The sequence below is a fragment of the Ixodes scapularis genome, unplaced genomic scaffold (genome assembly GCF_016920785.2).
Source record: "Ixodes scapularis isolate PalLabHiFi unplaced genomic scaffold, ASM1692078v2 PGA_scaffold1__304_contigs__length_218370807, whole genome shotgun sequence".
NCBI lineage: Eukaryota > Metazoa > Arthropoda > Arachnida > Ixodida > Ixodidae > Ixodes > Ixodes scapularis.
The window spans coordinates 117998556-118011879 of NW_024609846.1; positions in this window are offsets into that span (position 1 = coordinate 117998556).

Sequence of the window (13324 nt, forward strand, 5' to 3'; positions counted from 1 at the left end):
TTTAATTATTTATATATATTTAAATTTTTCCCTAGCAAAAATAACGGTTTGAAATCAGTCCGGAAAGTGAAATCCGGACTAAGATCAAACCGGAGTCACACCGGAGAGGCGAATTCCGGTTCGCTCATACCGTGATTTTCCTAATCCGGTTCAAAGTCCAATTGGAGGAATTCCGGAGAGGCAAATTCCGGTTCGCTCTAACCGTGAATTTCCAAATCCGGTTCAAAGTCAAATTGGAGGAATTCCGGAGAGGCGAATTCCGGTTCGCTCATACCGTGATTTTCCTAATCCGGTTCAAAGTCCAATTGGAGGAATTCCGGACAGGCAAATTCCGGTTCGCTCTAACCGTGAATTTCCTAATCCGGTTCAAAGTCAAATTGGAGGAATTCCGGACAGACAGATTCCAGTTCGCACAAACCGTGATTTTCCCAATCCGCTTCAAAGTCAAATTGGAGGAATTCCAGACAGTCAAATTCCGGTTCACACAAACAGTGATTTTCCTAATTGGTTCGAACAAACCGTGATTTTTGGAGTCCGGTTCAAAGTACAATTGAAGGAATTCCAGACACACATATGCGGTTCGAACAAACCATTCCTTGTCAAATTCGGTTAAAAAACAAATTGGACAAAGTCTAGACTGAAAATATCCGCTTTGCACAAACCATACTTTGCCATATCTTGTTCCAAAGAAAATCGGATCAGCCGCCTGATGCCGAAGACTTTCAAGCGTATGGTTGAAATATCAAGTTGCAAACAATCCACCCCGATACCGTACGTACGGGCTGCTGCGTCGATCAAAGCTCAGACCGCAGAAGACAGCCAGCTGATATGCGGCGCCAAAAAGGCGACATCACGGCGATTTTTGTGCAAGTCATCGCCATCTGATTCCTTCTAGCATTTTTATGCACTCTGCAATACTTGTTCATTATTATGCTTAAACTACGTTTTGTTATTTTTTTTATTTAGTTTTAAATAATTGCTTGATAACTGTCAAGTAACCTTTTTTATATAATTTTCTCCACATAAAACAAACAAAAACAAGAACTAATTCGATGCCACAGCTAGATGTACACACAATCGGAAAGTGTCATTTCAGTATCTTTGACAGCTTTCCTGCGGTCTCCTTGTTTATGCCTGCATGCTGAACATTATATTATGGTGCACATGCAGGCAATTTCAGGGGCTTTTATCAATATAGGTACGCAAAGCAGGGATTTAAACAGTAACCGAAACCGAAAACCATTTAGGAACGAAAATTTTCAGTAACCCTAACAGGAAGAAAATTGTTATTTGAAATTTAAAAAAAAAAACGTAACCGTAAGCGTAACCGTAAAGTATTTACCGGTAACTGGTTTTAACCAATAGCAGCCGAAAAAAAAAATTTCTCAGGTATGGTTTGGAGGACGGATCTTGAAATATTGTGGCAATTTGACAGAGTTACTTTCAGCGAGTGGTGCATCTGGTAATACAATTTCCGTTCAATCTAACTTTAGGATTAAGGATACTTGGTTGGAATCAGTAGTCGTGCTTATAATAAAAAAAGTCTGTTTCTAAATCTATCACACTCCTACATCGCTACATGTGTCAATACGTGTCGCCTTCAGTGTAATAATGTCTAATAAGTTAGAATTCTCAGATGTCCATCCAATTTGGCTATATCAAAACCACCAATGTTCCTGACATGCAGTAGCCAGTATGAAGAAACGAGGTAAATTGACTGTCATACAGAGCTGGCGGAAAAGAAAACCTGGTATTCATTTAGTCTGAAACGTCGCTAGTGACGATTTTGAGACAACACAGAAAGAAAAAACCATGTGACAGGTTTGACATTGGCGTTAAGTGTATGTTTCATATTAACCGTGATCCAGAATTTATCTGAACAGAAGACAATCACAAAAATTAAAATTATTTTGTGAAGTGAAAGCTAATATATCCTTTGATGGCCAGTATTTACATGGAAGTTCAGTGACTGGCCGGCATCGGCGCTTTGGTGTTCAAGCTGGCGAGCCCCGTCATGGAAGATCCGTTTAATGACCGGCATCGTTTTATTTTTTTCGCCTTTTTCACTATGAAGTCATGTCATTGAGATTCTGACAAACTGTGGCAATTCATGGATAGCCAGTGGAAATGTTTGCGTTGATCAATCCTTCCTAAATGACTGCCGACGCTAGGGTATTTTATCCCAGCATGGCAAGGCTGGCGTGTTTTATCGCGAAAACGCAAGAAAAAACAATACGGTGAAGAAAATTAGCTTTAGAGGATTTGAGAATATGACCGCCTACGCCACGAAAAATAAATTTTACAACGCCGAACATTACTTTTTTCAGGAAGCTAGTTTAATTTGATGTACTATACTTAAGGTCCGGTGGTATACGCAGGTGTTTGGCCCTGATAAAAAATAAACTCGGTATAACGGAGCCTAAAAATGAAGAAAAAAAAAAGTGGCATGATTGAGCACGCGCTTTGAGTTACAAAAACAATAATAAACATTACTTTCCAGAGACTAGAAAAGTAAGAGATGTGTGTATTGCTTATGACGCTACGAAATTGAGTGCGAAAATTTCAGACAGGAATCAACTGCTTTCTGTGGTAGTTACGATTATCAAACAGAAATATTTCGAATGTTCCCATAGCCAAACGATATCTGTCGCTTTGATAACTTATGTTATACGACATACCGTTCCAGAAGAACGCGAATATAAAAACTTTTTTTTTTTTTTTTTTTTAACACAAAAAAGCGAGAAACACCACTGCATTGTGGATGTTCACACTGCCGGGTTTGTGAATGTGACCCCTTGACGCTACGAAAAATAATTGTTACAACGTTGAACGATGCCATTTCTAAAAGCTAGTTTAATTATCCGTGCTGCACTTGAATCTCAGGAATAAAAACGTGTCTAGGCCTAATAAAAAAAGTAAAACTGCGGAGCGCAACCTGTATAAATAAAACCTGGCGGCACGCGAGGGATAGCACTGATCTACGAGAACAAATTACATACTACTTTCCGGAAGTCAGAATATTAAGAGATCTGCTTAATACGTAGCGCGCTATGAGCTCAGCTATATTACTGCCTTAAAACGACGGTATTTATGATTCGACAGTGGGTGAAGATGGCCGCTTTCAGACAAACTTCAGCTGCATTACTGTGGCAGTTTTACCACTTACACATTTTCCCATTTTGCTCGCAATATGCTCATTATTATTACATTTCTTTCTTCTTTGAAAGGACTTGTACTGTTTGCCTACGGTTATGAATTATCCCGGCAAAACAAGAGGGCCACGGTTTGTGCTTTGCAACGATTCAAAATTAGGCTCGCACTTTCTGTTTTCACCTTCTCCGTGATTATTACCCATTAAGAACGGTGCCGACGACTGCAAAAACATAGAAAATATTTAAAATAATAAAATCTAATACAGAAAGGTGAGAAAAAAATATTTAAAAATATAAAAGCTAATACAAGAAGGTGAGAAAAAATATTTTAAATGATAAAAACTAATGCAAAATGGCGAGAAAAAAATTTTAGAAATAATAAAAACTAACACAAGTAGGGGAGAAAAAAATATTCAAAGTAATAAAAACTAATACAAAAGGTAAAAAAATATTTAAAATAATAAAAACTAATACAAAAAACAAAAACACAAGAAAAGAGTGTTTCCGGGATTCGAACCAACGTCCGCACGCTCTGCAAGATGCCGCGTTAGCACACGAGGCTAAAGTCGCAAGGTTGTCCTAGTGAGTTTTCTGGAAGGATACATGTCTGCTGAATTCGTTTCGAACCGTTGCACACTTAGTTTCATATTTCATATTTTGCTACGTGTTCACGACTTATTCATAATATTATGGCAATAACGACGTCTGCAATAATTTATTATTGCTGTTTCTTTTATAAGTTTTATAATGCGGTTTGCTTATCCTTTTATTTGAAACGTTTTGAAGATACGAAAACAATCGCATCGAATCAACAGCCTATGTTTCGCACGGTTTGCCGGCCGTATCGGCCGTGTGCGTTTGAATGCCTGCGTTCACGACCGGATAACGGTTAAATTTCCCGATTAGTCGTGATGCGTGGAGTTTGCCTTAGTTTCAAACGTGTCCGAAAAAGACGGAAGCGACTGTGAGAAGTGGAACTTTGTCAAATCGGCTCAACAGCCAAGATCATGGCACGGGAACCGAAGTAAGTTTGTTTCTTTGTTCGTTAGGGCTAGCTTATTTCCTGCGTTCAGAAAGCTTGTTATTGTCTGTAGATCGCTTGCTTTTACCAGTATTATTAATTGTGCGCGAATGGTGTTATGCGAGGCCGTTTTTCTTCTTTTTTCCCCGATGCAGAGACTGTACTCGCTCAAGGTTCATCAGTAGCGGCGGAACTCTTTGGGAGACGGGGGGAGCGGGGGTGGGGGTCAAAGCGGATGGGGGAGGATTGCCTCCCCAAAGGCCTCCCTCTGCCGTATTGTTTACTGGTAAACTAGAATGTCTGGAAGCGCGCGGTGCGGTGCCCCTCCATCGCCGACGCCATTGCATGCGGAGAGCTGGACCCGACAAGAAGCAGCGATTGATTGATCGAGCAAGCCCGTAGCTTCCACCGCCCAGTCGTCTCCAAACGATTTCATTTTCGCGATTCGTAATCAGAAAAGAATTGTCAAAATTGGTGCCGCAATGAATTCACCCCATGGTTATTAATGCATAGCACACCACTTCCGATCGCAAAAATTTGTGCCCGCGAAATAATTTTTGACGCCGGCACTTATTCCTCGCGGAATGTCGAGCTCTAAATATCATTTGCTGTAGACGTGTTTTGCATGATCCAACGTACGTGCAACGAATTTCACAGCTCCAGAAACACTCGGGCTGCTTTAAATGGTGAAGCATTTATTCTTTTCCTACTGCTGTTTTTTAGAGGCTATCAAGTATTAATTACAAGCTTCTAGGGAAATTTACAAGCATGTCCTGAATTAAGGTAGTGTCTCGCCATTTTTTGGTATCTATGTTTTTTTTCAGTATAAGTATATAGTGTTAGACATACCTCACCAAATCCCTGTTTTTTCGTTTGGCATTGCCTTTAGCGAATGGTGCAAGTTGTAATTGTTTTTAGTTGTTGCATGATTGTAGTAAGGTGGTGAGCTGGTACTAATGGAACATCTTGAAAAATAGTTCGCAAAAAAATCAAGGAGACAGGGAAAGTAACACATAGACCTCATGCAAGCGCAAACTGAACTCGCATAACTCAGATAAGGGAGAAATATAAATGCGGAAGGGCTCGAGCACAGGCCCAAGTGGAACACGCTGATTTACCTGTTAGCAAAAGCTGACTAGAAAAAAAAAAAAAAACGAAAACGTAATTTTTTATGTTAGTGAAGATAACAGATAGATGGCTAGTACATATTGAAAGCTCAATCTCTCTCTAAAATCTACGATGGATTGTCACATACCTATGCACTGTTTACACTACTCGTGTATGTCATCCTTAGGAAAAACGTCAATAATTAGCAGATACTATAAAAACAAAGAAGATAATTATTTTAGGCCTTTCTTATTCGTAGTATGGGGCAACCAATGGTGTCCGCACATCCATCGGTTACCTGAGCTGCCGAGGAAATTGTTTTTACAGTATCATGCATATGGGTGAATTAGCACGGCCCACTTGGACCCGTTCGAACTTTTGTTAAAGCTCCTAACGCATTCTATTTTTTTTTTATCTAATGTATGTGTGTTGGGAGTCTGCACTCGTATGTAGTGTATGTATTCCTAGCCTTTATTCCTTGTTTTTTGGGTACTATTTTTCAAGATGTTCAATTAGAATGAACTCACCACTTTACTACATGGAAAGGCTGTTGCTAGTTCTAGAGTGTCTGTAAAACAATCTACCTGACATCTTTGCCTCACATCCCGGTTCCTGAAGCTCGCATTCTCCGAGTAAAGCCTTTCTGATTTCTCTCATCCTCTTATTTTCTTTTGTGTAATATCAATCGAGTTGCGAATGTACACCAGTGTGTGTCGTACGTGTTTCTGTATTTTTGTCCTTGTCTTTTCGTGCACTTTTTCAAGTTGGTCCATGATATTTTTTATCATATATTCTAATCTGTGTTTTCATCTCTTGTACTTACTGCAGCCTTTCTCAATTAGATGTTGGCATTCACTTTCGCCATCCTGATTTGAGTGACCTGAGACGACACAAAATGACAGTCTCCCCTGCTGAAGTCCTGGCTTCATGAAAGACTGCCAAGGCTGTTCATGGTAAGGTTAGGAATATAATAGCAACTTATTGCTGCCAGGATTGTTTTTGACACAGACTGCATTTATGGGCTGGCCTTTAGCAATTCTGTTGCCACTCACGTGGAATGAAAGCCTTTAGGGAAACTGCGCATTTCATTCGTAAGCGGAATGCTGAGTTTACAACAGAAGTGCATTGCGTTGCCTTGCGTTTGGGGTCGGTGGCCGACTGGGCAAGCGCACACCATTTGGAGCACGTGGAACGAAAGCTTGCGCTGCAGAACCCTGGGATCCTGGGTTCAGTCCGAACCCCTGTCCATTTCGATCTAGAAAGCATCGTACTGGCATGCGTATCACTACTGCGTGGTGCAGGTTGTTGATTCCAGGCTAGCAGTCATACTGCACTGGCTGAATTGCTCACCTACAGCGAGCAACGCATCGCAACTTTGAAATGGCCACGCACTACACGCTGTAAAAATATCCACAGAACCCCAACAGAAGTGCGTCACTAATTGCATCCAGTATTGCTGTGTTGTATCTGTATTTTGTATTTGTTTATTTAGTGCTCCCAATAATGGCTGAAGCCTTCCCATTGGTGCGCTTGTTAGTAGCAACACACAAACACAAACAAACGGCTAGAGTGGCAAACACCACCACTTTTACCGCTCGCCGCCGCGCCCATTGGTTTTCGGAGAAGTTTGCAGTGTTAGTCCTTGTGGTATTTGGTCATATATCGCACATGGACACAACCAGGGCACTGTACAGTCGGCACGGAATGAAACGCGAACAAGGAGCGCATGGTTTTCGACCCACGCTGAGTCACCTAGAGATGCAACACCGAAGGTTTGGATGCACTGAGCAAGAGTCTAACACGTCGAAGGAGGAGCCATCTTCTTGCAGCTCCCATCTGGTTCAGGTGGTGCAGCATCTAGTGAAAACCATGCACCCACTGTTCGCGTTTCATTCCGTGCCGACTGTACCTACAACTCAACACTTGCAAGACTTGCGTGAATACAGCCTGTAGGTGCTCGCACTTTCAGAGTCATTTTAATGTTGCAGAAATGATAGAATGGATGCTTGGGCGAGTTGATGAACCATATTCTATGGTGACAGCGCAGAAAAACATTCGCACACCAGATACTCAGGAAGACAAGCACACGCGCTGAACTGACAAATCTTGTGTATTCGACTACTTTGTTCTTCTCTTCAACGTCTAGATAGACTTTTCAGAGTGTGATAAGGAGAATAGCACAAAATACAAGGAAAGAAGCAGAGAACAGAAAAAAAAAGAAACGGAGGAAAAACAAAAATAGGAAGATCTTACAAGTCATCCCTCTCCCTCACTACTATCCTTAAGATAGAAATCGGAGCTTTTTGGTCGACAACACAATAGAATGACTACTTATACACTTGTTCTTCAGATGCTGTATTCTTTGCGCTTCCATTATTTCTCTTGGCAATGGGTCTCGACTCTTAACTATTACGGAACAATTTTCAAAATGTGCTACACAACCACACTCCAGACGGTGGGTTCCCAAATGTCCAACGGCGACTCGGTGGGTGTTATAAAAATGCTCCTTTAAACGATCATTTAAACACCTGCCAGTCTGGTCTACATAAGTAATGTGGTGAGACGTATGTAGGCCAGACTGGCAGGTGTTTGAGTGATCGTTTAAGGGAACATTTTTATAATAACCACCGAGTCATCGCTGAGCATTTGGGAGTCTGCTGTCAAGATTGTGGTTGCATAGCACATTTTGAAAATTGTTCCATAATAGATATGATTTGAGACCAATTGACAAGAGAAATAATGAAAGCGCAAAGAATAGAGCATCTGAAGGACAAGTGCATACCTGCCAACTCTCCCGGATTACCCGGGAGACTCCCGGAGTTCGACAATTTCGTACGGTTGTAAGATTGACAGGAAAATTTCCCGGAAAATATTCACCGTAGTTTTTTTTATGACGTTTTATTGCTATAATCATGACGCGTGTGTCATTGCGAGGTTTAGGTTACTCCGGTGGGTTATCACGTGACAACTCAGAGCAGTAGCAGGGGTGGAACGGCTGCGCCATTTTGCGCCATTTTGCGCCATTTTGCGCCAGACGCATATATCTGCGCCATTCTGCGCCATGTTGCAGAAACTGCGCCACAACCAATACCACAACCAATGCGCCAGTATGCGCTAAATCGCAAAACGTGCCCCCAAAAAATTTTATTTTTTGTCCTGGTTTCGGTTTTTATCGACTCGATTGGCAACAATGAGCACGTTTAGCTTGGTCGGCCTTGTAATCCTTTGTTCTGTTTATTCTCCCTGTGTATCCAGAGTTGGAAGCGCGTGAAAGAACTCGGATTCTAAGCGCCACACGACCTGCGACTGGATTGTTATTCTTCAACCATAAGCGGTCGGCCTAGGTGAGGTCGAGTCGTTCAGCGTCAGATTGCCTGAAGCTCTGTGGCCCGGGATCCAAACGTTAGCCTTCATCGTTGTTGGAACCGCATTCTCTCAAGATAAATTTTGATTTGATAGAGCTGCACGCGGTCTGATCCGAAACCTTGCTGGCCAGCAGCCCTCACGCGAGCGCTTCAGATACGATAACTCCGTTAATCATAGTCTGCTGCTTCGATATTGAGTTGCACAACTCGAAATTTGTTTCCCTGTTCCTCCGCGCTACTGCACGCCCGTCGCTTACGCACGCCACGTGGTTCGCAGATATAATTACTATGTTGAGCACGTGTGGGTTGTGCGATAAGCAGTGCTGGTTTGCATTTTGAGCAGCTGAAAGCCACTCGGAAATATCAAGGACGCTATCTTCAGAAACATATGGTACTTGCTTTTTGGTTCTCATTAAGGCTCACAAAGTTTCAAGTTTTCGCATCTGTTACACTGTTATCCCATCTACCTAGGTCCCTAACCACTCATGTTCATCCATGCTGCTTAGCACAATTGAAATTGCTCCCGTGCTTGTCTAAGGCACAAGCTGAAGTGCAATGAAAACTGAACTGAGCTGCTCCTAGCCTGCTCCAGAACGTAGTTTTAGCTGCTCCCAACCTGCTCCTAAACAGCTGTTTCAGCTGCTCCCGTGGCTGCTCCCAAGCGCAGTTCATGAGTTCCACCCCTGAGTAGCGTAAAACGAGGGTAGATATTAGGGAGTTTTCGTAGATCGTTTTCGCCGTCCCGCAAGGCCCTCCGCAACCCGCTACGATAACGGGAACTCCACAGTCAAGGCTATCGGCGTGCAGGCGCAGTTGAAACGTTAGCGGAGGGGGCAACCCGGTCTGCGAAAACTCTCTATTCAAACGCCAAGGCGCCAAGGTACAAAACCTCTACTCCTGAAGTTAGAGCGCATTTTGGAACACTGCTTATATGACCATGGGTGCGCTAGGCTTCAGTTGGCTTTGTCAGGTCGTCGAGTGAGGTGCGGAACGCCGAACTACTCTTCGTGTTTCCCCGAGTTTAGCTGGAACCACTGATCTGTTGGAACGATCGATGACACTTTCAAAAGCCAAGAAGAAGTACTTACAAGTATTTCTGAGATCATACGCGACTGAGTTTCCGTGCTTTGTCGCTTCGCGAAAAGCTGACCATTATGGATTCTGTACCATGTGCGCCTGTGATGTGTGAGCGTTTCGCATGGCGGCAAGCTTGACATCAAGATACACATCGCTTCACGAAAGCATCAGAACTATGCTCGTGCCGTAGAAGGGCAGGGCACCACTGGCAGTTTACTCCAAAACAACTGCGAAGACAGTGTGATTTGCGCAGAGTGCTTCTTTACGGGGTTTCTTGTCAAACTAAAAAAAAAATAATAATAATGTTCCCCCCTCCCCCCCCCCCCCCCCCTCCCCGTTCTCCCGGATTTGATTTCTCCGAACTTGGCAGGTATGCAAGTGTGTAAGTAGTCCTTCTATAGCGTTGTCGACCAAAGAGCTTCAATTTCTATATAAACAATAGCGGTAGAGAGAATGATGATGTGTAAGGGTTTTCTTTCTTCTTTTGTCTTGTCTTTCGCTTTTTTCCTTGTATTTTGTGCTATTTCTTCTGCTTATCACGTTCTGGAAAGTCTATCCAGACGTTGAAGAGAAGAATGAAGTAGTCGAATACACAAGAGGTATAAGTTTAGCGCGTGTGCTTGTCTTTCTGAGTATCTGTTGTGTGATTGTTTCCCTGCACTGTCACCGTAGAATATACAAAAATGAATAATGCCATTGGCATATTTGTCATGCCAAAGCCTGTCACACTTGTTCCGAACTTTTATCTCCACGAGATCACAATACCATCGTTTCTGTGGTAGTGACACTGCAGACTCTATACTTGTTTTGCTTCAGTCTTTGTAAGGGGGACGCTGTAGTCCGATTCTACACATCTAGGGTGTACTAGACAGCATTATATTTGCAGAGCTAGTCTTCGGTTTTTGTAGTTCCATCGAAATATATTTCAGCTTTTAAGTTATTTGTTATTTGGCATGTACATTTACAAGCTTATCTAGATTGAAGGCAGCAAATATTTTGCCAGCACTCATGGTACGCGTTTGAAGTATATTGCGTTAACATAATTGACCTAACCTCCGATTTTTATTTGTCAGTGCCTCTAGCGAATTGTGCATGCTAGGATTGCTTTTGTTTGTTTCACATAATCCACGGCACATTTTTCACCTTTCTACTCAGTGCAGCCCTCGCCGAACAGAAGCTAGCATCGACCAAGCCGAGGTTCAGTCCATGGCAGTGTGCAAAAGCTGTTGATGGGTAAGCTGCCTTATATATACAGCTGTGTAAGAGCAGCTTGTCTTGGGTGACAATTTGAAATGCATTTTTATGTTCTAGAAAGTGAAATTTGCATGGGCATACTTGCAATGTGAAACCTTACCAAGCCTGTTCTGAACTTTCATCCTTTTGAGATTTCAATACAGCCGTTTGTGCTGCACACACACTGGCTACTTTGGCCAGACAGAGACTTGATCCATATGAAGGTAAACAGGCGAGTATCAACGGCTCAGTTCCGTGTGTGGTGACGTTCTCTCCTTATCCGACGACTTACCACACTTGGTTCGCAAGGCATTTGAAAAGGAGAGCAAGTCAGCTGCTGGATGATGCTCCCAGTACTGAGCAGTCGACGATTGCTTGTTCACCTTTGTATAGATCACGACTGTACTTCAAGCTCGGCAAGTGTGTCACTTATCTGATTCAGCCTAGCAGTGGTGTGCTGAGCGGTATGTGTAGAGCTAGTTGATTTGTGTATAGACAGTGGCTGTGCGGTATAAAACAGACCCAATTGGGAACTTTCATGCAATCATTTGTACTCCCATTGATGTTATGATTATGATTACAAAACGTTTTATGGTGCAAACAAAAAAAAAACGCGATGTAATCGTTTTTTGAGACTGCGTGTGCGATCTCCAAGCTTGTGTTTGTACATTCTGTGCGGTGAAATGCCCTGTATAAGCAAAATTAGAGAATCCTTGAGCTATATGCTGCAAGGAGTGAAAACAGCAGTCCGCCCGCATTCTCCCCTCTTCTATATACTGTGCAAATGCAGACGGACGCGCACTTTGGATGCTTTGCACTTAAAGGCCCCACATAAAGCACACTGCTTAATACGCATCAATTATTGTGAAGTGTTTGCAGATTTGGCTTTTAAATGTCATGCACATAGGAAGCACAATGGTGATGTAAAGTATGCCGAAATCGTAATGGTGCACTTTAAGGTTTTACAGGGTATGTTCTGCAAAATGCGGAACAAATTGTTTGGGTCAAAACTTTACATCGCCCAAAAAAGGTCTTGTGTTGCCCTAGGCCAGGGGCCTATTTAGAAAAATCATTACAAAACAATGTAGCTAATAATGTGTATATCTGCTGATTATTGTTCGTTTTCTTCCAATTGCAGCATACACGGAGGGTACCTCCAAGGAGAAGGGGTGGGATTATGTAGAGAAGCTAGTGCTTCTCCCTATGGGTACAAATCTGTCCGAAATAAAGTCGGAATGGAAAAAGCACCACCAAGTTCCGCCTGGTCCTGAGCAGCCACAATACTGAACACAGGATTCAGAAAAATAATAATATGAAGGACCTAGGCAGGCAGCCACACGTTTTGAGTTCGCAATGACATTTGATTACGATCACAAATATTCCTGCATTGCTCAAAGTCGCATAGTTTACACACCATAGTGGTTATGGTTAGCACAGCAGGAATATTTTTTTATCAGGCTTAAACATCATTTTTAATTGAACAAATGTGGCTTCTGTGCAAGTCCTTTGTGTTTTTACTGTTTTTTTATTTGTGTGTTCGTTATTTCATTTTTTTCTTATGATTTAGTCCGGGTTTCTGTTACTTATGTGTTCATTATTTATTTATTCTTTTCTTTTATTAAGTTTTAGTTAAAAATATGATGCCCTCGTCATTTTTCAGTCCGGGAAGCGGTGGTGACCTCGTCGTGTTCAAGGAGCAGTAATGAACTTTTCATCTTTTATTGTTTCCGGCGAACAATGGTGTCTGTGCGTGTGTGTGTGTGTGCGCCGTGTTGGTCACAAGGGATGATTTCGGGTCTGAACGGAAAAACAAGGCCAGCGAGGAGCGACGGGGGATTTTGAACATCGCACGGTGCAAGGAAGGACTTCAACGACGAGGCTAGCAAGCAAGCCCATGTCAAAACTGCTGTGCTCGACCGGAGTGTTCAATCAGAACTTTACCCTGTGAGTAAGGATCAACGACTTTGGAACTTTCGTATAGTTTACAGCTTAATTGTCGCCTTCCTTTTGTTTTATTTTAATAGAGTCTGTGTGCTATTACATATTTAGTTTATTTTAATGGTTGTTCGTGTGATATTACTATTATTTTTTCTTGAACGGCGGAAGTGCTTGTTTGGAATTTTGGCGCTTTTATGTATAAAACTTTTTTTGCTAACCATATCTGTCTGCTCCCTCGACAACCAATCCGCCAAAGGGCTGTGACTTTCAGACGTCGAATGATATGTTACAATGTTTGCTAACTAGCGATCGCCTGCATTTGATTTTTGTAGCATACATATTTGTCGGAATTACAAATTTCGAACCAGGCCACTAAAGATTGGTCAGTGGCCTATTCTGCCTATGTATCTACGTAAACGCACGTTTGGCAG